This window comes from Magnolia sinica, chromosome 9, assembly GCF_029962835.1.
Source record: "Magnolia sinica isolate HGM2019 chromosome 9, MsV1, whole genome shotgun sequence".
In the NCBI taxonomy this organism is placed as follows: domain Eukaryota; kingdom Viridiplantae; phylum Streptophyta; class Magnoliopsida; order Magnoliales; family Magnoliaceae; genus Magnolia; species Magnolia sinica.
In genome coordinates this window covers 70,523,245-70,550,758 of record NC_080581.1, presented here as the reverse complement: position 1 = coordinate 70,550,758, position 27,514 = coordinate 70,523,245, and the positions used below count along the sequence as shown (strand labels likewise).

At 41.4% G+C, this 27,514-nt stretch overlaps 1 pseudogene; it reads right to left on the bottom strand.

The window, feature by feature from the left end:
- LOC131255624 (H/ACA ribonucleoprotein complex subunit 2-like protein) overlaps nucleotides 1-22,530 on the bottom strand; it is a 41,875-nt pseudogene extending 19,345 nt beyond the window's left edge.
- Between the last annotated feature and the right edge of the window lie 4,984 nt (nucleotides 22,531-27,514).

The following is a 27,514-nucleotide window of genomic DNA, read 5'->3' as shown; positions in this document are numbered from 1 at the left end:
GTCTTTTCAGGAAAAATCATACTCGTTGTGGTCGTTCTGAAAGCAAAAAGGCTACTCATAGATTGGACTATATTTTTGAAAGATGATAATTTTTATTAGGCAAAGCCAAAGGAAAAGAGCTACAATGAACTACAAAGTAAAAACAAAACCAAAAGAAATAGAAGCAAGAGAAGAAAAAAATACAGTAACCAGCCCCTCAACTAGAGGGCAGACCCCGGAAATCCAAAAAACTAAGGTGCCCAATCCCCGAATAGAACTAAAACTCTAGAAAACACCCCAGCCAAGGAAATACTAAGATTTCTGAAACAACGATTATTTCTCTCAACCCACACAACCCATAGAACTGCCAAATGAAGGACCCTCCATTTCCTTTTCCCTAAAGCTCCTCCCGGATCCGCATGCCAAGCACGGAAGAGGTCATCTAGAGAATTGGGCATAGCCTAAAAGACCCCCTGCCAAGCAAAGAATGCTCCACCAGATGTCTGAGGAAAAGGGGCAGTGAATAAAGAGGTGATCCACTGTCTCCTCCGCCCTGAGGCAAAGCAAACATACATGCATAAGAGACATTCCTCTTTTGCTCAAATTATCAATCATCGGCACACAATTCCTGCCCACGAGCCATCTGAACGTTGCAACCTTTGGGGGCACACCATAAGACCACACTAGACTCATGTGACAACAAGCTGAAGAAACTGGAGAGGCTACCATATATCTATAAAGCGAACGGATAAAGAAGAGGCCAGAACTCTCTAGCGACCAATCCATGGAATCTTTCAAGTTTGAGCACAGCAATCGATCCTACAAACAAAAAAGTAACTAAGCGTCAGGCTTTCAACTTAGGGAAGATTTCTGCAAGGGAGAGGGGGGGGGGGGGGGGGGGGGCCAAATGCCTCAATATTTTACTTCCAAAAAGCAGCTAGCCACTAGAATATTAAGTTTGGGACTGATAGCAAAGAAAGCAAGAAAAGATTCAGCCAGGGTCGGGTATCCGCAGCACAAATCCAATCAAAATCTAATTTTGGATCCATTACCTAGGGAGAAAGATACCCTATCAAAGACTACAGGGCCACCTTGGCTATACCTTTACAGAGAAAGGAAGCACAGTAAAGAGAGGAGGATTTGATCCACCAGTCTTGGGGAGTTAGACCATATTTAGCAGCAATGATCTAACGCCATGGATTCTCATCCTCACAACCAAATCACCAAATCCATTTTTTGAGGAGAGCCTTGTTAACAACCTTCAGATTCTTAATACTCGTGTTCCCCCTTCTTTGTAAGGAGAACATACCTCTCTCCAATTTAACAAGGGAAATTTCCTAGTGGTTAAACTTCCTTGCCACAAAAAAATCCATACGAAGTTTGTCGATCTTCAAGATGACAGACTTCGGGCAATGGAATAAGGACAAGAAGTAGATCGGAAGATTAGAGAAGGAGGCCTTAATTAAATTCAACCTTTTACCCAAGGACAGTAAATTTAACTTTCAGGCAATGTTTTAAGTATCGACGATATCAGCCGATTTATCCCACGATATATCTTGTTTCCCACCTGTGCAATGCGAAACACACAAGTAGTGGGATATATATCCCACATGTTCAATCCAGTGAGCATTTTCGATTTTCAATCCTTTTTTCCATGCAAATCATGTTAAATCAGTGTCAAATTGTTACAAATTCATGATTTTTCATGTTTTGCGTGAAAAATCATGGATTGGGAGCTTCGATTTCGAGATTTTGAGGAGATGGGCAGAGTTGTGGAAAATTGAAAAAAAAAATAAAAAACAAAAAACAAAATTTCCCAATTTCTTGCAAATTGGTTGCAATCTTTATGTCCAAACATAAAATCAAACATGTACATAACCTGATCTAGTGATTCTTTTGTTTTTGAATGTATTGCTTGTGTTTCCACAAATCTTCTTACATTTATAAATTATATGAATAGACTTTGAATATACTTGCATCAATTCAATTAGACAACGCATAGATTAGGACTCCATACAAAGAAAACTTATGCACTTGTTTTTGTAATATTTTGATTTATGAGTGTGTATTGATGTCGTTTTTAACAATCACTAAAGTTTCATGGAAAAATTCAACCAATTTCCCAATGTTTTCACATGTTTCCAACAACAACGATACATTACACGATACAACCGATAAATCCCATGCGATGACCGATACGCAATACTAATATTTCGAACACTGCTTCCAGGTGAAAAGTTTCCTCTCCATTCTTTCAATAATCTTATCCCACAGGTATAAAGGAGGTTTCCCTATACATGGGCAAACCCAAGCAAAGCGTAGGGAGAACCTACCTTACATCCAAAGGATTCAGCAAGAGAAAAAATTACCTCTAGAGCAAGATTTATCCCAAAGATCTCACTTTTCGAGAGATTTAGCTTCAAACCTGAGACTACCCCATACCAACAAATAGGCATACCCAAAATGGTTACCAAGTTCTCGTTAGTCGTCAGCCTCATAAAAAAGAAGGGTGTCATCAGTAAGCTGTAGGTGGCAAATACCAAGGTGGGAATTTTCCACTTGAAAGCCCCCAAAGAGGCCCAAATCCTGACCCCTAGACAGCATACCACTCAAGGCTTCAGTAACCAGCACAAAGAGGAAAGAGGACGGAGGTCACCCTGCCAAAGACCCCTAGAGGCCCTGGAGAAACCAAAAGGAGATCCATTTATGAGAACTAAGAATTTTGGAGAAGAAACACAGATTCTAATACAAGCCCTCCATTTAACACCGTAACCCATCCTTTCCAACATGTAGTCAAGAAAGGCCCGGTCAATATGATCATGGGCTTTCTCAAGATCAAGCTTACAAAGGATTCCCGATCCCCTGGCTTTTGAGCAGGAGTCCAGACATTCATGTGCAATAAGCACACAATCTAAAATCTGTCTTCCTTCCACAAAAGCAAACTGAAATGGGAAAATAATCTTAAGGATTATCATTCTTAATATTTGGCTCAAGATTTTAAACAGAATTTTGTTGGGGCTACCAAGAAGATTAATTGGACAAAAATCTTTTATGTTTTGAGCCCCTTCTAGTTTGGGGATTAAGGCCAGGAAGGTGCTCTTCATCTCTATGGGCTACCAATTGTGCCCAAACGATTTTCTTCCTATATTGCAATATAGATTGGGCTATATATTGCACAAGGATTTTGCATAAAGGCCTCTAGAATTATTATAGGGTTTTTAGGGGGGCTTCTTCCTCTATGTAGGGTTGAAGCCACATCATCTCTTTGATTCTGCCTATTTTCTTCCCTCCAATAAAACTTTTGTGTACCCTTTAAAAAATAAAAAATAAATAAATAAAGGTCCTGTAACAGGTGCTTAATCTGCCCAGAACCCAACCAGCCCTTGAAAAAATCAATTCCAATCTCACTGCCAGACAATTCTGCAACAACCAACTAAACAACCTTAGGGCCTATTTGGATGCCTATAACTTTTCTAAAATGTAACAACGTTACAGGTGACTTTGTTACAGTTGGTGTTTGGGGGAGGAAAGTCACAGGTAACTTTCTCTCAACCTGTGACTTTCTTACAGGAGAAAGAGGCGAAAATGATACAGGCACTTGAGTCGTTTTCCAAGTTAAGATACAGCTAATGGTTGGAAATTTTGAAATGAAAATTTTTGGAAAGAATCACAGCTTCCCTCTCCAATGTCTCCTTCTTCCTCTCCCAATCTCCTTCTCCCTCTCCGATCCAGCTTCAGCAGGGTTAGAAAACCCCTTTCTTTCCTTTTTTTGGTTTTCCTTTCCTTTCCTTTCTTTCTTTTTTTCTTTCTTTTAGGCGTGGGTAATGTCCAATGGTCTGTGGGGTCCACCATCTTGTATTTTTTTATCCATGCCGTCCATTCATTATTTTGGATTGGTTTAGGGCTTGATTCCAAAAATGAGGCATATCTATATCGCAGGTGGACCACACCACACAAAACAGTAATGATTGAAAGTCCACCATTAAAAAACTCCTTGGGCCGTCCATTCATTATTTTGGATTGGTTTAGGGCTTGATTCCAAAAATGTTTGTTTCACTCCTTGGGCTGATGACTTAAAATGATTTAGAATAATGGATAGATGGTGTGGATAAAACAAATACATCATAATGGGGCCCAAATCTGTTTTACATCATAGTGGGACCACACCACATGAAACAGTGGTGACATAATGTATAGAATTTATATCAATGCCATTCCCTTGTTCAGTTTGTATAAGTGGGGCTTGTTGGTCAGTGCAACTTGTCCCCAAGTAGGTCCCAAATCTGTTTTAACATATGGTTTTTTAAACACTCCTAATTTCTATTTGCATTGAGATTCCTGCACGTCCTCAGGTGTTTTGAAATTGAGTGCCCACTGCATTGTTAACATATCCAGTTTCAAACAGTCTCAAGTTCCATTTGCATCTGGATTCTTGCCTGTTGTCAAACGGTGAGAAATTGAGGGTACATCGAAGTGTTGAGATATCTAGTTTTAAACAGTCCCTTGATATTGGTCCATTTTAATAATGTCCCACTATGAGATTTTAACTGCTAATGCAAAATTTGGTAGAAGCAGCTTCCTATGCTTGTGATTTCTCTTTAAACCTATCCTTGCCAACAAGAGTCACTCCTGTGGGAAATTTTTGCCTGGATATCTTACTTCAAGTTTTTTTTCCTACATTACAAGCATTTTGAAAACGTGAGCCCACTTTTATGGCCCACCCGTTGATTTGTTTAGCCTAAGAATCAACCAAACTATTCATTTACATGGGCTTAATAACATAGAATAATTTTATCCAATATTTTTTACATGTTAATCTGATTTTTCAACGATTCCCCATTTCAAGATCTACTGAGCGTGAATATGCGACTTATTATCTGTAATAAAGTTATAAGTTATCCAAACACAAAAAGTAAGTTACCTGTAAGTTACAACTTACATCCAAACAGGATTACCTGTAACTTTCTTTCACCTGTAAGTAAGTTACATGTAACCTTCTTACAACTTTAAAAAGTTATAGGCATCCAAACAGGCCCTTAATCTGTCCCCAATCTTGCCCCAAAACCCAGTCCATAGACCAGCCCCTAACAGACCATAAAACGAAACTGTCTCCAATCTGCCCTTAACCTGCCCCTAAATCAGTCCATAACCATAGCCGATTCACTCTTCCCAACATCAGATCACATCTCAACCCCAACTCAGCCCAAATTTAACCTGCAAAACCCCAAGTACTGTCTGAAATCTGTCCCCAGTGTACTCTCATTTTTGTGCCTAAAACAATCCCAAATTTTGCAACAAAAAACCAGCTCCAAAACCCATCCCTAACTGACAATAACCAGTCCATAAATCTCTGCAAACTTAAATCCATCAACTTCCATCCATGGTTACTTTTTGGTTTGCTTGTCTTATATCCTCCATACACACTTTTCACCTACATGAGCCCATTCTGGTTATGCGTTCTTTATTGAGATGTCTATGAGCAGCAGTCATTCCTACACTTCTTACAATGGTCCCTATGCATGGTGGCAATTCCAAGTGGAAATGCTAATGCAGCAGGATCTAAACCTCTGAAGGAAGAGCAATCTGAGGAAACCATGACGACCATTGGAGAGAAAGATGAAATTCAAATGGATCAATTGTTGAAGATACCAATAAATCAATCAAGGAATCGTATGAAGGATTAACAAAATAACTTCGGAAGACACAGGAAACAAACGAAATGGACAGGTTGAAGGCAAGATTGATGGAAAAAGTTACAGACTAGTTAGCCGTCAGATCAGCAAATTTGAGGTGCGTTTGAGTTTGCAATGAACTCATTAATTTCCTTCCCAACAACAATCAAAGGAGACAGGTTGAAGATCAACGGTCAGATGAACACAGAGAACATCTCAACTTGCAATGAGGCACAAGAAGAAACAACTCACGCAAGTAGACAATCTAATGAAGATCAAGTCAATCCAATTGATAGGATTGCATCCCCAGCTTCCGCCATAGCTGGTAAGGCATGACACGGGTGAAATGTGGCAAGTGATTGGTACAAACTCAGGGATGAGATCTTTCAAGACGAGGGGGGAATTGATTCGAGACCACCAGGCACTAGATCATTGAAAGTGGTCCATGATTGGCCAAATGCTGCTTATTTGAAGAACGGGCCCATCCAAGTATACAGATTGAAGATTTGGACCAAATCAAGGGACCCAATGGAAGATTGAGACCAAATCAAGGGTCTACGCAGAAGGTGAGGCCTACACATCCAATGGGATGGCCTAGTTATCAACCAGTTGGACTGTGGGTCCCACTAAACATTTTTAGCTAGATATAAAAACCATATAAGTGAAAATGGGGCCATTGCACAATTGTGCAGGATATAATAGTCTTCTCGTGTTATTCAGAGTTTATTTATTTATTTATTTCTTCTCAGATTAGTTTCTTTATTTAATAACTCCCATCTTTTATTACAAGTCTTTTAGGAGAAGTTTGAGACAATTTAGGAAATAATGAATGGATGGAAAGGAATTCAGCCAAGGCTTCTTTAGCTTTAATTAGGGTTCTTATGAACATGAGGCTATATAAGCCAAATGCATGGAACCAAAAGAGATGATATGGAGATTATTTTATTAAAATTTTCTTTTTTTCTTTTTTTTGGTTTGAAGGTTGAAATAAAGATTTTTTTGGTTAATGCAATGGGAATTGTTATGGGTAAAAATGGACTGGCTAAAGAGAAAAGGTCAACTCGAACATCTCTGTGGCACAAGAGGTCGGCCAGCACTAGTCATGATCAATGAGCTCCTCAATGACCAAGGAAAAGAGGTCGGTCACCCACAGCATATGAAGGCAGGTCCGCAGGTCGGTCATCTACTCAATGATAAGGGGAGGCTCGAAGCTCATCCAAGTATCCAAGTCGGCCAAGACCACCTTGGACTCTTGAGGCAGATCGGCCATCTACCCAATGATAAGGGGAGGCTCGAAGCTCATCCGAGTATCCAGGTCGGCCAAAACTACTTCGGATTCTTGAGGCAGGTCAGCCATCTACCCAATGATAAGGAGAGGCTCGAAGCTCATCCGAGCATCCAGGTCAGCCAAGACCACCTCAGACTCTTGAGGCAGGTCAAACATGTACCCAATGATAAGGGGAGGCTCGAAACTCATCCAAGTATCCAAGTCGGCCAAGATCACTTCGGACTCTTGAGCTCGACCCCATCACAACATATGTCATCCGAATTCTACTAAGGAAATGAGCTCGGTCTCATTGCCCAAACACGAAATATGAGGGCAGGTCGGCAATTTACACGACACTGAGAGAAGGGTCAGGGCTCGCTAGAGAATTCAAGTCGGCATATTACCCCCAGGTCGGGTCGACATACTACCCCAGGTCAAGTCGGTATACTACCCCCAGGTCAGGTCAGTCAAGACCACCTCAGCCTTTTATTGCACATATCTGTTGATTCCGAATAATCAGATCTTATCTAAGAGAAATCCGCTCGAGATCGAAGATCTTGGAGGATATTCGCGACATTCTCGGGATCCCGATATCTTCGCCAAAGATCTCAAGAGATTCCCCCACGTGGATCTGAATCCCTCTATAGTACATCCCTATTAAATAAGGAGATTTCCTCTATGTCACCGCCTCTCCTCAACTATAAATAGGAGCATTTCTAATGGTGAAAGGTACACAGAATCTCACTCCAAACCCCTCGATACTACTAGACCCAGATTCCTAGCCTGACTTTAACATCAGAGGGTCCCTTGCTCTAGCCAGGTTCTCCTTTGTCTTCTTCATGTGCAGGTACTCGAAGGTCTAAAAAGGTGGACCAGATTTTTGCATCAACAATTTGGCACCATCTGTGGGAACGACATCAAAGTCGTTCTTGCTTTACCAGAAAACCACAATGGCGAAAGGAAAGAAGAAAGCTCTAGCTGCCATTATTGCAGTCATCCCAACCCTTCATGAATCATCTGCTGCAGCCATCCCAACCCTTCCTGAATCACCTGCTGCATCCATCACGGCTCTTCCTGAATCATCTCCTGCAGCTATCCCAGCTCTTCCTGAATCATCAGTCAAGCCGGGTGCCCAGCGCTACCAGCATACCAACCGACATCCAGAAAGTCGCTTCCATTGCTATACTCCCTTGAACACCAAGCCGGAACATGTACTGAAAGAAGCTGAGCTGAGCAAGGAAACCTTACAACCAAGCTGAACCAATTAACCAAGCTCGATAATAAGGCTCATCGGCCAACTCCGACCTCGACATCAAATACCGAGGGACATATCGACTAAAAGACATGGTGGGCTCTTATCTCGCCCATGGAATGTTGACCACTTGAAGATCTACTACTCATGAGGACTCAAGAAGTCGTCCGACCAGGAGCATGTCGACTGACTGACCTACTCGACAAGGGTGACCTCCCTTTCTAAAAGGAAAAAAGGTTCTCGCGACACTACTGCTGTGTTTTCTACTATTCGACGATTTCTACAATAAAAGAACTTTCCCGAGTCGAGGGAAGAGAACTTCTTTCAAATTTCAACTATTCGAGCTGCAAAATCGACTATGAGGACTCCCCTTATGCAAGGGAAAAAAGTTTTCTACCATGAATTCTATTATGGAAGAGCTTCCTCAAATCGAGAAGAAAATCTCTTTCTCGAGTTGCAAAAACTACTAAGGACTTCCCTTAGTGCAAGAGAAAAACAGTCATCACCAGTCATCTGACCCTTAAAGAAGAAGTCGGACCACTAATTGGTAATGTCACTTAGATCACACAATCTACAATGAGCATATCTTAGTGCAAGGGAAAATAATCCTCCCAAGTAAACTACTCAACCCCTCATGAAGGGGTCATTGACAAAAGCAGAATTCCCCTAATAAAAGGAAGACCACAAGAGCTCACCCCAATGCTCCTACTCGGTTAAAATGTTCGACCTCACCGAAACCAACTTACTTCCCAAGCCCACTACGCGAGCTCAAAAGTAGGGGGGCTTACTGTTATCCGTGTTCGAGTTATCGGTATCACTACAAGTTTCGCTGGCTGGAGATAAAGATATAATATCGTTATCACCGATAATATCCTGATAACCAGAAATGCAGGTGGGGCCCACAGAGCACCGACCCCCAGCCATTGGCTGGTGGCAGGGGGCTTAGCCAATCCGTTTCCTTTGGCTACAGCTCTTGTCAGTAGCCAATCCACGCCGAAATCGGATTACGTACTGAGTTACTCAGTACGCTCTTATCGTACTGAGTAAACTCAGTTGGGCCCACTGTGAATTTATGTGGTTTATCCACACCTTCCATCCATTTTTCCATTTCATTTTAGGCGTTGAGCCCAAAATTGAAGCTTATACAAATCTCAAGTGGACCATACCACAGGAAACAGTGGAAATAATGATTTCCACCGTTGAAACCTTTCTATGCCCCACAGTGATGTTTATTTTTCATCCAAACTGTTCATAAGATCAAACAAACATGGATGAAAGTAAAAAACAAATATAATCTTGATCCAAAACTTCTGTGGCCCCCAAGAATTTTTCAACGGTATAACTTCAATTCACACTGTTTCCTGTGGTGTGGTCCATTTTAGCCTTGTATATCCTTCGGTTTTGATCAAAGGCCCTAAAATTATCTTGTAAAATGGATGAACAGACTGGATAAAATACATAAATCACGGTGGACCCCACAGAGTTTACTCAGTTACTCAGTACGCTTCCATCCACGCCCGTTTCAATAGTAGCGCGGGACTCAAATTTCATTCCTACGCTGTAAGCTCAAGTGGGGCCCACTGTGATGATGTTTGTGAAAAATCCTCCCCATCCATCCGTTTTGTGAGTTCATTTTAGGACATGATGCCAAAAACGAACCGTATCTAAAGCTCAAGTGAGCCTAAAACGTGATAATTAAATGTCCACAGTTGAAATATTCGTGGGGCTACAGAAGTTTTGATTTATGCCAATATTTTTGTTTTCAGTTCATCCCAATAGTAATGACGTTATTAACGATACGGATGGCATCTAAACATCACTGTTGAACCCAGGAAGGTTTCAACGGTAGGAATTTCCCTAACCACATTTTCCTTTAGAAAGGCTCACTTGAGCTGTTGAACCCAGGAAGGTTTCAACTGTGGGGTCCACCGTGATTTATGTATTTTATCCACTCCGTCCATCCATTTTAACAGATAATTTCAGGTCTTGAGCCTAAAAACGAAGTATATCCAAACCTCGAGTGGACCACACCGTAGGAAACAGTATGAATTGAACATCTACCGTTGAAAATTTCTTAGGGGCCATAGAAGTTTTGGATCAAACTTCTATTTGTGTTTTCCCTGCATCCATGTCTGTGTGATCTTATGAATAGGTTGGATGAGAAATAAACATCACTGTGGGCCCTAGAAAGGTTTTAACGATGGAAATCATTATTCCAACTGTTTCCAATGGTATGGTCCACTTGATCTTTGGGTATGCTTAAATTTTGGTCTCAACTCCTAAAATAAGATGGAAAAACGGATGGACCGCATGGATAGACCAGATACATTCTTGGTGGGGCCATCAGAGTATACTCAGTACGTTAAGAGCGTACATAACTATGTACGCAATCCCATTTCACGTCCGCCCGATCCCCAATTTACGTAAAACCCCGAAAATCCCTCCCCATCAAGAAATTTCAAATTTTCATCTCCTTCCCACCAATTTCCCCAGATTTTCAACCCGAAAATCCCTCTCCTTATCCCAAATAAGAAAAAAAAACCCTCAAGATCTCGGCCCGCAAGCAGATTCGAGAAGTTACAAAGGATTTTTTTACGGAAAAAAAAAGAAATTTTTGGGGTTGAATCTTACCGGAAATTGTCGATTTGCACTCAAGGTTGTTAATTCGCGTCTTCCTCCAAATCCGGGGGGAAAAATAGGTATTTTTTGAGTTTTTTGAGATTTTATCGCCGACAACTGCCCCCTTTTATCGATAAAGGGGGTTGTTGGCTACAGTTCCCACCCATTGTTGGTGGGAACAGCGAAATATCAGCGAGATTTTGAAAATACTGACAATCCGGCGAGATTATTGGCGAAAACTGGAAGCAATTCGAAAAAATAGGGTTTTGGTGTCGCCAGTGCAGCGACACCGATATTATCAGCAATATTTCAATAATATCGCCGACATTTTAAACACTTACTGTTATGGGTAAAAATTAACTGGCTAAAGAGAAAAGGTCAACTCAGACATCTCTACGGGACATGAGGTCGGCCAGCGCCGGTCATGACTAAGGAAGGGAGGTTGATCACCCACTACATATGAAAGCAGGTCGGCAAGTTGGCGAGTCGGGCATCTACTTAATGATAAGGGGAGGCTCGAAGCTTATCCGAGTATATCTAAGTAGGCCAAGAGCACCTCGGACTCTTGAGCTCGACCCCCTCACAACATATGTCATCCGAATTCTACTAAAGAAATGAGCTCGGCCTCACTGCCTTAACAAAAAGTATGAGGGTAAGTCGGCAGGTCGGCAATCTACACGGCACTGAGAGGAGTCGGTGTTTAAAATGTCGGCGATTTTATCGAAATATCGCCGATAATATCGGTGTCACTGCACTGGCGACACCAAAACCCCATTTTTTTTCGAATCGCTTCCAAGTTTCGCCGATAATCTCGCCAGATTGTCGATATTTTCAAAATCTCGCCGATATTTCGTTGTTCCCACCAACCACGGGTGGGAACTGTAGCCAACAACCCCCTTTATAGATAAAAGGGGATAGTTGTCGGCGATAAAATCTCAAAAAACTCAAAAAATACCTGTTTTTTCGTCCGGATCTGGACGAAAACGCGAATTCACAACCTTGAGTGCAAATCGGCAATTTTCGGTAAGATTCAACCCCAAAATTTTCTTTTTTTCCATCGAAAAATCCTCTGTAACTTCTCAACTCCGCTTGCGGGCCGAGATCTTGAGGGTTTTTTGCTTATTTGAGATGATGAAGAGGGATTTTCGGGTTAAAAATCTGGAGAAATTGGTGGGAAGGAGATGAAATTTTGAAATTTCTGGATGGGGAGAGGGATTTTTGGGGTTTTACGTAAATTGGGGATCGGGGCGGGCGTGAAATGGGATTGCGTACATAGTTATGTACGCTCTTAACATACTAAGTACACTCTGTTGAGCCCACCGAGAATGTATCTGGTCTATCCATGTGGTCCATCCGTTTTTCCATCTTATTTTAGGGGTTGAGACCAAAATTTAAGCATACCCAAAGATCGAGTGGACCATACCATTGGAAACAGTTGGAATAATGATTTCCACCGTTAAAACCTTTCTAGGGCCCACGGTGATGTTTATTTCTCATCCAACCTGTTCGTAAGATCACACAGACATGGACGAAGGGAAAACACAAATAGAAGTTTGATCCAAAACTTCTATGGCCCCCAAGAAATTTTCAACGGTAGATGTTTAATTCATATTGTTTCCTACAGTGTGGTCCACTTGAGGTTTGGATAAACTTCGTTTTTAGGCTCAAGACCTGAAATTATCTGTTAAAATGGATGGACGGAGTGGATAAAATACATAAATCACGGTGGACCCCACAGTTGAAACCTTTTTGGGTTCAACAGCTCAAGTAAGCCATACTAAAGGAAAATGTGGTTAGGGAAATTCCTACCGTTGAAACCTTCTTGCGTTCAACAGTGATGTTTAGATGCCATCCGTACCATTAATAACGTCATTACTATTGGGATGAACTGAAAACAAAAATATTGGCATGAATCAAAACTTCTGTGTTCCCATGAATATTTCAACTGTGGACATTTAATTATCACGTTTTAGGCTCACTTGAGCTTTAGATATGGTTCGTTTTTGGCATCATGTCCTAAAATGAACTCACAAAACGGATGGACAGGGAGGATTTTTCACAAACATCACAGTGGGCCCCACCTAAGCTTGTAGCGCAGGAAGGAAATCCAAGTCCCGCGCTACTATTGAAACGGGTGTGGATGGAAGCGGATTGTGTACTGAGTAGCATACTGAGTAAACTCTATGGCGTCCACCGTGATTTATGTATTTTATCCAGTCTGTCCATCCATTTTACAAGATAATTTTTGGGCCTTAGATCAAAACCGAAGGATATACAAGGCTAAAATGGACCACACCACAGGAAACAGTGTGAATTGAATTTATACCGTTGAAAAATTCTTGGGGGCCACAGAAGTTTTGGATCAAGATTATATTTGTTTTTTCCTTTCATCCATGTTTGTTTGATCTTATGAACAATTTGGATGAAAAATAAACATCACTGTGGGGCATAGAAAGGTTTCAACGGTGGAAATCATTATTTCCACGGTTTCCTGTGGTATGGTCCACTTGAGATTTGTATAAGCTTCAATTTTGGGCTCAACGCCTAAAATGAGATGGAAAAATGGATGGAAGGTGTGGATAAACCACATAAATTCGCAGTGGGCCCAACTGAGTTTACTCAGTACGTATCGTACTGAGTAACTCAGTATGTAATCCGATTTTCGGTGTGTATTGGCTACTGACAAGAGCCGTAGCCAAAGGAAATGAATTCGCTAAGTTGGTGGTCGGTGCTCTGTGGGCCCCACCTGCATTTCCAGTTATCGGCGATAACGATATTATATCTTTATCTCCGGCCAGCGAAACTTGTAGCGATACCGATAACTCGATCACTGAAAGGAGTCGGGACTCGCCAAAGAATCCAGGTCCGCATACTACCCCAATTCGGGTCGACATACTACCCCTAGGTCAGGTCAGCATACTACCCCCAGGTCAGGTCGATCAAGACCACCTCGGCCTCCTACTGCACATCTCCGCTGATTCCAAATAATCAAATCTTATCTAAGAGAAATCCGCTCGGGTTTTTCAAAGATCTCGAAGGATATCCACAACATACTTCGGATCCCGATATCTTCGCCAAAGATCTCGAGAGATTCCCCCACGCGGATCTGAATCCCTCTACAGTACATCCCTACTAAATAGGGAGATCTCCTCTACGTCACTACCTCTCCTCAACTATAAATAGGAGGCCCCATAACGGCCGTTACACCTTTTTTTTTTAAGAAAACCTATTTCAGCCCCATAATGGACTATTGCAGGGCCTTTACAGCCATTGCAGGCCATTTTCCATAATGGACATTACAGCCATTACAACTCCGTAACATGTAATTGTTACCACCGTTATCATTATGTAACGACCGTTATAGCTGTTAACCATTTTGGAATACCTTGCTGCCAATACATGTTCATCAACGGGGCTAAAATGCCAACATGGTCACACCCCATGCTCCATCTTAGCAGCACAACATGAAGGAAAAGTTATGAGTTTCATGTATAGAGCCTGCAATGCCAAACAAGCCCGCTAACGAGAATGAATACTACTTGAAAAATATGGAAATCAATTACCATTCAATTATAGCTTGAAATTTATTCTCAAGAGGAACGAAATCCTATTGATATGTTCTAGTCACAAACATCAGTTGCATGATTTCCCCCAAATCTTTGCTAGCAATGTTGTGACTGTAATCTTCCAATAGTATCAACCGCTATGAGTAGGTTCTGTTGTAATCTGTTGCTATCTCAGCCTAATTTATTCCAAAACATGGATAAGTTCCGTTTTCAATTAATTACAGATCCCAGTCTTGTTCATTTGGAGATGAACTATCATAAGGAATAAAGAACATAACTGAAAAAGGAAGAAATATTTATTCAGAAGGTTCCAAGCAGTGTAGCTGAATTGAAGGCACTCATCGCTTCAACCTTCTTCAGGTTCAAGGCTGCTGACCAACCGGAAAGAAAGAAAGAAAGGAAAAAAAAAAGATTTACTAGGAAGAATAAGAAACATAACCCTTTGTTACCGCATCGGATGCTCTTAACCACTTCCTTCACTCCTCTTTTCAAGCATTTTGATTCAGAAGCTGAAAAACCAGAAGCCCAACACCATATTTTCAAAACATAGTAAAAACTGGCAAAAGAAAGGACCAAATGGGAGGAAAATATGCTTGAGAACTAAACCTCCAACACCACAGTTTCATTCAAAAGAGAGGATACATGTTGATAGTCAAGACCAAGTAAGAATGTACCCAACCAGCTAGTTGCCCTCATTAAAACTATGCTAGAAGCTGCCTTTTAATTGAAATTTGCATGGTCTTGATATTTTAGGTGAAGGCATTAAAATAAGAAACATTCTACAATATGAAAGTAGTTCTTAGCTAGTAGAATCTATATGGGTGAGTGTAATCTCTACTAGATGTAACACAAGAGGTTAGGGGCAATTATTTTCCACACAATTAGTTTTTCGAGTCATAAACTTTGGATTTTCAAAGAACATGGGAAGGGATTTGAACCAAATATAAGAGGATTTAGGCAACTTGGAGGTGGCTGGCTTCTTAGCAACTAATGGTTGAGATTTTACCCGCCTAGCATCATTAATGGTGTACATTTTACCCACTCTATAGGAGCACTTTTGTCATTTTAAAATGTAGATGTGAGTAGCCCACACAACCTTAAGTGCGTGTAGCCTACACCCACACCAAAACAAGGCTTACTAGAATACGTCCTAACATATTGTTATAGGATTAGTCAGGACTTTAGCCTTGTCATCTTCCAATGATCCAAACCATTTACATGACAAGTCTCGCCTAGATGGGGTATCTAGAATTTTTTTAAAAAAAAATCTCTTAGACTAGGATGAATTTATCCATTCGGTCGCTTGACTTTTTTCCTTTCAATATGAGAGTTATTTTTGGGCATCCCCATCCATAGTTAGACCTACCATATAGATGCTTTTGGTCATTGAAGAGGACCCTGATCCAATGGTTGATGTCCCATAATATCCTTTCAGGTGTAATATTCATAGAGTATCAAATAACTCCCCTTTACAGTGCTCCACATCTCCCACATCTTGCAAACCACTTCCTCTCTTGCACTTGTTAATAAGCTAATCTATACTACTACTAAAAGCCAAGTCGTTCCTGTTTTTACCACTCCTAAGAAATTACACAACTACCCCTGTGAAATTAAGGAATTACCCTACTTACACTTCACATATTAAGGGTATTAAAGTAATTTTCTCTCGTACCCATAAATTTACATATATGCCCTCTGAAAATCAAAATTAGGAAAGGGTATTTAAGTAATTTAAATATGGATGTTTTATATCTACAATGAAGCCCTCCCATTTTAGGAGTTACGAAAACTGGGTAAATGCAATATGATATTCTATATTTTACCAAACAATACCTCCATGATTAGAAATTACATGTAGGTGCTTGTTGAGGGATGAAATTACAAAAATGCCCTCATTTATTTTATTTTTAGGTAGTAAAACTCAAGATTTGTGGGGCCTACGTGGTATGTGTATACTATACAACTGGTAAATGTATGCACCATACCATGGTGATAAGAACAAAACAACATGTCAATCAAATCATCAGATGGGCTACACTTGAACTGGGATATTTTGAATGTTGTACATTATTTTTTATGGATTGGCCCACCTTACAATTGGATTTGCCATATTTTTTAATCATCTAATAATAATGTTGGCATGCATCAGTTGGACAGGTTGGATGTGAGACATACCACGAGGGCCCAGCAACTTCCGATTTTTCAATTTGTTATAAAGAAAAAGCAAAGGAGGGCAGTAATGTAATTTCACCTCTTAAAAAGCGTTGTCGAGGCATATCAATTATTGTAGGTATTATTTGGTAAAATCCAATTCCTAAAGGAATTTTGCAGTAAAAATCCCTATAAACAATAAATAATAAAGTCAACTGCCTCTTTATTTTCTCCAACCCCCTGAAATTACTAAAATACCCTTCAAAAGTTATTTTGGGTCAACATATTAAAGGATTTTGAGTAATTTCATTATACTTCACTATTTCATTTTAGTAAATATTTCTCTACATTTAAAAATTCCCATTGACTTCAGAGCCTTTATTTTCCTTTGCATTGAATACTAGCATTAACTAGAAAATGACTTAATGTTGAAAGATTTTAATCAAGGCACATAGTTATTTCATCATTACAAGTTTAAATGTTTCCCAACATATCTAAAATGGAGAATTATAAAAGAGGTCACAGGTTCCCTTTCCTGCAGTAGAGAAGATGCTACTTCCGTTTTTAAGGAACTGCAATCCTCTACAACAGGCTCACTAGTAAAACACCCAAGTTGTGGGGCCCCCCATGCTGTGACTGATATCCACTCCATCCATCAGCTGTGCCTCCAGATGTTAGTCCATGCGGACTAAAATAAACATGATCCATAACCCAAGGGCACCACAATGCAGGTAAAAATAGGAGAGGACACCCACCATAGGTTTGCATTCAGAACCCACCATGGTGGATATATTTCATGTGATCCATTCATTAGATATGAAACAAACCATTCAACAATAAGCATGATCCAAAACTGATAAGCCAAACCACTTGAAATCAACAATGTTTTAGCCATGATTTTGTTTTTTCTCTCATGGCCACTGGAGTTTTGGATCAGGCTAATTATTGGCATGTATGGTATGTGTGGATGCAAAAATCTGTACCACCCTCCACCGAGCCTTCCGTGCTCGGAGCGAACCCTGGTCCTGCACAAAGGAACAGGCAAAGGAGACCCTGGCTCAAGTAGGGGACCCTCTGATGCCTAAGTCAGGCTAAGGAACTGGGTCCAAGTAGAGTAGAGTATGGGTGGGGGTGCAAGAGATTGCGTACCCGTTTCTGTAGAAATGACTAGTATTTATACTTGAGGGTCGACTTGAACGTGTCCTATAATCTCGGCACGGTCATCGCCATTACGCAAGAACTGCGCGCATGCAGTTGTCGGCCGTTACGAAGATCGTGCGCTGGGTATTACTCCAGTCGTGCATTATGGAGTCACTCATTAATGTTATCGTTGTCCAAGCTCCCATCCGAGTCGACCTTATGGCTCGGCTCATACCTAAAGGTCCGAGCCCATGAACAAGTTGATTGTAGGAATGCCAAGTAGAAGGACTCAGCTTGGGGGAACATTGGATGAGCGAGTGGTGCTGCATTCTGAGTCAACATAATCGGGTCGAAGTCATGACTTTGCAAGAGCCCTCGGATCGGACACCCACCTCAGGTCGGAGGTTTACTAGTCCAAGACCTTACCCTTTGATGTCGAAATTGACCTGATGTACCTCGGTTCGGATTTACCCATAATAGTATGCATTAGAAAGCACACCATGCACACGGTGGACCCCACATAGCTAGGTTGCTTTACCCACTACGTACATAGGTTTTGCTAAGGATTCTGGTCCATTTTAACGATTTTGATTGTAAACTGTATACTTATAATACATCTCTCATTTGCATTTAGATACATCGATATGCTAGACATTGGATTTGGGTTTGTTTCAAATTTTCATTGACCCAAGCCATTATGTGATAGGGATCCTCTTGGACAGAGATGCCAGAAAAAAAAAAAAAAAAAAACTTTTTATTATACAAATGTAGAGTTGTACATGAGTCGAACCGAGTCGAGCTTGGCACAGCCCGGCTCGGCCAATAGCTAAACCCAGCTCAAACTCCACTCAGGTCGGTCCTTGAGCTTGTCTTGCTAGCTCGGCTCGGTTCGGTCAGCAGCGCGGGCCAGTTCGAGCCTATTCGGCATTTTCTCAAACAGGTAGAATGCATTTTTTATTTCTCACAGAATGTAAAACAGTAACAATATTTTACGGGTATTTCATCAAACACCTAGAGAGCAGCATCAAAATCAAACACCCAAGCGAGTGGCATCAAAATCAAACAGCCAACGTATTCATTCCTTCCTCGCCAACACTTTGTCGAGTCATTTCATCAAACACTTGGCGAGCAGCATTCATATCAAAATAACCAAGTCAGTGAGCTGATTCACGAGCTCAGCTCGAAATTTTTTCAAGCTCCAAAAACCAGCTCGACTCGGTCCGAATCTAATTATGAGCCGAGGCGAGTCGAGCTTTTCCAAGTCGAATGAAGCAAGCTGACCGAGCTTGCTCGACTCGTGTATAGCTCTATACAAATGTTACGGTGACCATCCAATCCACATTCATGTAAAGAATCCAATATATCAAAGGGTTGAAACTATCCAATTTAAGAGCTTTTTTTTTTCTATTTACCATACTAAGTGAGACTCGCCGTGTAAATAGCTTGGATCAATGGAAGATGACCCAGATTCAAAGGCTAAAGCCATGATGTATCCTATTGCGATACATCCAAATGTATTCCAACCAACCTCATCACACAGTGACTTAGGGAAGTTTCTAGCCAAAGGATGCCCATAACACTCCTTCAACCTCCCCACCCTGAAAAATTAAGAGTCCTCTACCTTCTCAAAAATGAAAACTATTCAAAGAGGCATGCTAGAATACATTGCATATTCCTATAAGATAGATTGCTACCAGAGCAATTAGCTTTGAAGTTACATTTGTTGATTCAAACGTTTACATTGGTCGGCCACACCATAGATTAGGATACATTATAATAGAAGTCTCAAATTAGAATAATTTTCTGCTTTGATCATTTAAACTCTTTTTCTTTGAACATGGACCTTGGCTTAACCACAATTTCGAATCTTCCAATCTTGAATATTTTAGAGGCAGTCATTTCATCTTCGTATCTCATCAGATCAACCATTTGGATCTTTCAAATCCAACATCCAAAGTCAACCTATAGCAATGGCTCTAAGTAAGAGAGGAAAGGCTCATTTATAGATGTCTAGAACAGTCCAAGCAAAATTTCGTTGGGGGCCAATCAAAGGCTATTCCCACAATACGTTTGATTGGGAAAATCATACATATGTGCCACTTGTGTGGTACACAATTTGAAGGCACGAAAATATCCTGGGTTTGGAAACAGGTAACCTACACGATTACACCCTTTTTAGCTAGAAGACTTGGATAATTGGGTCACCAAGGGGGAATTTTTAATAATTTGGGGACATTGTGATGGATGATAAGCAAGAACTTCAAAATTGCTGAGAAATTGCATGCTTGGATTATAACCAAGTCAAATTAAGCCATCTAGATTATGGGCCCCAGTTGAGATGTAACACCAACCAAAGGTTAAGCTTATTTGGTTATCTGACTATCAGATTGGTGATCATTTTTTGGACAGTTGAAATGAAAAATAGCCAACGATTCTATTTCAATGAAACAAGTGTAAATGAATGAGGGGTCATGATTGTTTAACCAACCTGATTTTGGAACTGTTATCAATGAAACCACTTTCCACATTTTAAACTGTTTAATTTTAGCTATTATTTTCCACTTATAAAATCATGAGTTCCTGTGTATCTATCAAGTGTCATATGCACCTGCAATATCAGATGATTTTATTTTATTTTTTTTCATTTAAAGGTGACTTCCATACATAAGTGGAGGAGGGTTCCTCTAGAAATCCATGTAGCACTAATTCCACAAGTTATTCACCTCAGTGAAAGAAAAATTTTTATTTATATGCGTGTATATTATTCAAATGATTATTCACCTATTCACTGACCTCCTTATTCACTGCTGCCTGTGTGTGGCCCACCAAATCGTGTGAATGACATCCAATGCTGCATAAAGTGACACCCAGTGTAATAATGGGATGACTCAAAATCATGCCTATCCAAGTGAGCCACAACATGGAAAACATAGTCACATTCACATGGTGATCCACAAGACAGTTGGATTCCACTGATTATTGAAGCATCCAACTTTCATGGTGGGGCAAACCGGACAGGATAGATGCCATACACATGACACGCCACACGCAACCCTTGTAGAAAAGGCACAGGGACCTCTTGTGTCCCTTAGGATATCTGGATTCTCTGTCCTATTTTTTTCTGGATAGAGAGAAGGGCGTCTGACCAGTTGCTACCATTTTTAGGCAACGCTCATGAGATATAATCCAATGGTGGAAACATGTCCTGTGCATTAGCTATGGTAAGGAACATTGTTTCCAATCAAAACTCATTTTTAGATTAATTCGATAGAGGCCCACCAATAAACATTTAGGATCTTGATATGCTCAATCAGTACAAATGAGTTGAATAGTTTAGTGGATGGTTCTGCTGGTCTGAAGAGTCTCGCAATAGATGGGAATGCTACTTAAGGGTCTATGACTACCGAATGCTTGTGCCCTACCCTTACCAAAATGGCACAAGCATGTGAGATCTGCCCACTCTGACATTGAATTCAGGCCACATGTGCAAGGAAAAAATGGATGGTTAAAAAGAATAACCAATAGGACAGTTCACTAAAGGGTGGCCCCATGATGAGTGACCATCATCCACAATGATCAGAGCCATTGATCTGGTGGGCCACCATATGTGAAGGTCATAGAAATGGTTATTAGACAATCCCAGCATTTAACATCGACTGAGCATTCATCATGTGCGATGCACGTGCAATTCACTAGCGCTTATTAAAATGCTTATAAGAGCATATATACAAAGGGGAGTTATTTGATACTCAGGTGGAATGTGATGGTTGATGACCAGGCACTCAAAAATTGTACACATGGCATATATGAACTCAAAAGTAAAATGTCCAAATTGCGGAACCCATTCTAGATTGTTCATCATCTCAAAATCAGATGGGTTGAAGGATCCTAACCTCTGATTCATGAACACTTGTATGCTGAATCTGGACCATTGGCTATCTTCAATCTCAACCATTCAACGAATGTCCACCATTGACTAGTTAAGTGATCAAATTATTCTAGTTTTTGTTTTATGATCCATCTAAAGCGTGGTTCGCCATAGGGACGGTTCAATCTGAGTTATAGGCCACATATACAATTTCCCACTGCCAGCGTATAGAACGTCACAATCTGCCAGAGTATTAAAGATTTTCTTGTATAGAAAACATCAAAAAGAAGAAAACCCAACACTCTCATCAAACAAAAGAAGTACACAAAGAAACCCAAAACACCCATTTGGAGAAAGATCGTGAAAAACAACAAAAACCCAACACCGCATTTTCATTGAAGAAGAGAACAATACAAAGAGGAACAGAGAAAACCAAGAAAATGAATAGATAGAAAAAGCGTATATTTATGTACCTTTTCTGATGAGCTTGAGTGTCCTTTTGGAAAGCTTCTTGCCTGCAAGAGGTTTGGCTATTGGGGCCAGCACCATTACCTTCTTCTCTTTCTGGGATTTCTCTGTCTCGCTTTCGCTTCCCATCTCCATCTCTCACTCTCTCTCGGGGTTTTGAGAGGGTTTTAGCCTTCTGCGAGGTTTACCAAAAAATGCAACCAGAAACTCCATTTTATTTTCTTACTCTGGAAGAGAGAGATGGTTGATAAGCGGGCGCTCAGAAACGGGACCGCATTATCTATGTTGTGGGTCCCACCCAATAAACACCCCGGGCCTCTTAGGAAGCGGATTAGGTGCGTTCCTGACTGTGGGGCCCACATTGATGTGTGTATCGTATATCCATGCTGTCCATCGGTTTTTCCAGCTCATTTTATGACATGTGTCAAAAAATGGAGCAGATCCAAATCCCAGGTGGACCACACCATAGGAAACAGTGTTGATTGAATGACAACCATTAAAACATTCTAGGGCTCACCTTAATGACAACCGTAATGTTTATTTTTCATCCAACCTGTTGATAAGGTCACAGAGACCTGGATGATGGAAAAAAAAAAAAAAAACTACAAATATCAGCTCGATACAAAAATTTTTGCAGCCCACAAGAAGTTTTTAACGGTCAATCACCACTGTTTCAAGTGGTGTGGTCCAAATGAGACTTAGATCTGCTTCATTTTTGGGCTCATGCCCTAAAATGAGTTGGAAAAAAGGATGGACAGCATGGATATACAATACATACATCAAGGCGGGCCCCACAGTCAGGGCTGCACCAAATCCGCTCCTGGGCTCTAATACACACGTGCCACGTCTCAGGCGGGGAGTTTTTTCCTACCGGTACGACTCACTTTTAAGCCACGTACAACCCCTTCCAAACATACCTTCCAATACTATTCTCCTGCTGTATGGATGTACATTTATTGGACCAAAATACTCCTACTTTACCATAAATGTCATTTAAGAGAAAGTTAAGGTTCCCTATGGCTACGAATTATAATCGTAGCCATTGAAATTGACTGTAAAGTAAATGGAATTGACCGCAAAGTGAAGAGAATTCATCGCGAAGTGAAGGAAATCTACCGCGAAGTGAATGAAGTGAATGGAATTGGTTGTGAAGTGAAGGAAATTCACCGCGAAGTAAATGGAATTGACCACAAAGTGAATGGAATTGACTGCGAAGTGAAGGAAATTTCATCGTGAAGTGAATGGAATTGACCGCGAAGTGAAGAAAATTCATCGCAAAGTAAATGAATTGAATGAAATTCACTACAAAGTGAAGAAAATTCACCGCGAATTGAATGGAATTGACCGTGAAGTAAATGAAGTGAATGTAACTGACCGCGAAGTGAAGAAAATTTACCGTGAAGTAGATGAATTGAATGGAATCCACCACGAAATGAGTAAAATTCACCGTGAAGTGAAGAAAATTCACCGCGAAGTTGTCACGCCCCGAACTCGGAAACCGGGCTCACAAAATTCCCGATCACCGAATCCGGTGCCGACAGCCTCCGTAGAACCCCATTCTCGGATCCCGGCACCCATTCACCAGATTCCGATCCTGGGATACTACAAGGAGGATTTATAATCATCAGTCTAAATCATAATGAGCATAACAAAAAACTTAACCCACAAACAATAACCACAAGAACACCACCACAAAATCCACTATGATCAAAAACTTTTTGTACAATACAACAGAAAGGGAAAATACAATGTAGTGCAAAAGATAGAAACTCCAAAGCTCGTCTGCACGGTCCAACTATGGCGAGACTATGGCTGCGACTGCGTCCTGGCGTCACCTGCACGCATCAATCGTGCATAAGCTTATAGAAAGCTTAGAGGGTGGTGTAAATATGTGCGTAATATAAGCGTGCTCAAAATGCAAGGTCAGAGTAATGCGGAATCATGGTGATGAGCACATGAATGCAATCAGCCGTACTAAGGCTATGCGGTGCAAGATATGAATGCTATCGGCCATAACACAGCCATACGATGTGAGATGCAACTCAAGCATACCAAACCTCATCATATATTAGTACAGTTCTCCTTCTGGATAATCACCAGGGTTCAATACACTCCAAATAGCACTGTTGCTCTCCTAGCCGCACAGTCCAAGTGAGCGTAAGAAACCTCACTATCTGCCTGACCAATAGTCTACCAATACCTATCCGGCACGTCGATAGCGGACCCATTCGCGAGCTGGTCAAACTCAGCCTAGTATTGCCCCCTACCCTTGGGCGAGTAAGGCCACACTCCTTTCCAACCGACCACAACACAGTGGGAGACGCGGCCTCCTGGTATTCTGCCCTCATGCGCTCATATATTCACTCGGTCTCGACGTTGGAGTCATTCTCTGGTACCATCGGGTTTAGAGATTTTCACCCAGGGACGTCTATGGCGTCCGTATGCTAGAACCAAATATTTTCAGTATCCAATCCTACCATCCACGATGTGTTTATGGAGGCTGTGACCCTGATGTGGCTAGGGCATACAGTAACTACAATCACACAAATGCAAGTGCATGAATCACACTATTAGTCATGCAACAGTCCTGCGTGTACCATGCACTCATATGGCAACTTCGCCTATCAGGGAGCCCATAAACAGTCTGCTCGAAGGCATATGCTATGATCAGTCACTCCTCACATCAGGCATACATATGATGCGTATGATCATGAATCATGGATCTGCATATTATGTGGTGATGAGCTCTGATCAAAATGAAGATGGGCCTAGACGGCCTATATACTACAAGTATGGACCTATTAATGGACCTTAGGGAGAGCGACAATGCGGACATTTAACCAACATTGTACTTGCAATGTGGACGTCAAACCAACATTGTTCCCAAGGCATGAACCATGATAAAATCACATTGTAATGGACTTTATATAAATCTAGTGGAGCCTCGACCCAAGGCCCAAATACACCAAATGGGCCTCAAACCATGGCTCATATATCTCAAGTGGGCCTTAGTGGGCAGGCCACAATACATCAAGCTGGGCTTAAACACACGATTCTTATATGCTTCACAATGGGCCTCATAATATGGGCCCTATACAAATCAAGGTAGGCCTCGGCAATGGGCCTTAAATCATCTCTAAAATAGTTGGACAGTTGGATGAAATATATGCATCATGATGGAGCCCACTCTAATGGAGGGTATGGTTTATAATACATACATAAGTGGGTCCCATGCGGGGCCTACCATAATGTTTATTTCCCATCCAACCCATTGATAAGGTCATTCAGACCGGGGCCCACAGTAGTGTTTATTTTCCAAGCCACCTAGGGCCCAACATAATGTTTATTTTCCAACCAACTGTTCATATGGTCATGTGGACCAGGGTAGGGCCCACTATAATATTTATTTATCATCCAATCACTTCATAAGGTCACGTGGGCCTGGATAGGAGGGTAGGGCCTACAGTGATGTTTGTTGCCATCCAACCTGTCAAAGGGTCACGTGGACTGGGGGGTAGGCCCATTGTAATGTTTATTTGCCTCCTATCTGTTCACGAAGCCAAGTGGACCAGGGTCCACCATAATGTTCACTTACATCGGACGGTTGATAGGGTTACGCTGGAATTTTTATTTTTATTTTTATTTTTTTATTTTTATTTTTTTGCCATCTAAACCATTCATAGGGTCACGGTTTGGGGGCCCACTGTGATGTGGTCCACTGATCCAGCCCATCCATTATGCGTGTCCCACTTGGCTGAACATTCAGACCAAGTTTTGGTCACATCCAAATTTCAGGTAGGCCCCACCAACTGATTTTATATATTTCAGCATGTCTTCACATGATTTTAGATGGTATGGCCCACCTGAGTTCCGTTTACAGCTGATTTTTGGGATGGACGGCTGGTCCGAGGGGACCCATCAAATGCACGGTGTTGATGGTCGAAAGGCATCAAGGTGGGGCCCACAGCTGGGGCCGTGAGCCCCAGCACGTCCGTCCGTCAGCGGCCAGCGCTGATGGCAGCAGCAGCGTCAGCGCTGCTGCATCCCTTGCCTTTGTTTTTTTTTTTTATATAAGAAAACCGTTTTTCTACGGAATCTCTATGGTAGGGCCCACATCAGCAACATCCACTCCAGCCATGGGTCCCTGTGGCTTGATACAAGCCCATAGAGTCCAATATTGGGCTATTTTTGATATACAGGAGCATCAGGGAGTAAATTGAAGGTAGGAATACTGTTTCCTATGGTATGGCCCGCCAAGGAAAGGGATTAACTTCATTTTTCGGCTCAACGCCTAAAATGAGATGGGGAACAAAATGGACGGCTTGGATTTGACTTATACATCAAGGTGGGGCTTGCATGAGAGGCCCACCACTTCTTTCTCTCTCTCTTTTTTTTTTAAAAAAAAATACACACACATGCCAGTTACTTCACTGTTTGCAACGTCCAGCGTCCAGGGATGCTGGACGACATACATATTCACAACATTGTGGTGGGTCCCACGTGGACGTGGCCCACCAATACATATACATATAATATATATCTTATATTATATATATATATATATATAAATACATATTATATTATATAAAATATAACATATATATATATATATACATATAAAAAGATGCATTAGGCCCATCTAAACAATGGATGGTGTGGATCATCACCTACAATAGGATGGGCTACACCGTCTGATGTAGATGGACGGGTAGATATAACACATATTGGTGGGATCCACACCATTACAAAGGAAGAGAGCGAGAGATAGAGAGGGATATACGGTGAGATAGAGAAACCCCACCACTATGGGCCCTCTTGATTAAATCACATACATCCAAATGGGTCCCACCGACAAGTGGGTCCTAAAATTTAAAATAATGGCAAATCACCCACCTTATCTTCCTTCTTCTTGGTCCCTAAGACTCCAATGCTCCTTAGCTTCAACTTTGATGGAGGTTGATGGACTTTTGATGGTTGAGGTGGAAGATGGGAAGGTGGACCTCACTTGGGAGAGAGAGAAAGCTTGGACGTTTGGGGGTTGAGTTGCTTGGGAGAGATTTTCTTTTTGGAGAAATGAGGGAGAGAGAGAAGATATGGATGTGTGAGGTGAGGTGATGGAGTGATGGGTTGGGTTGAAAAATTGTAAAAGGTATATGGTTGTTGTTGAAAATGGGAAAAAGAGGAGTGGTGAGGTGGAAAGAGGGTACACTTTTGAAAAAGGAGGGAATGGGTTGATGTACTTGAGGTAAGGCTTGCATTTATGATTGATTGATGGGACTAATAGTAGAGATTCCTTCGAAATCCGCAACACGCGGTGTTTCTTTGGAATAAATATAGATCGACATCTTCTTGCCTGGGTATCGGTTCGGTGCGCAAGTCACGGCGTTGGAACCGCGGCGACGACGCGATCGCCAAGATATAGGTTTCGGATCGAGCTGACGTCGGTGCACGGGACCTAGCTTAGGATCGTACGCAAACGCCGGATACGGTGCGAAGGTTGCCGGAATTTGACCGGAAGGACCGCGGAAGCCA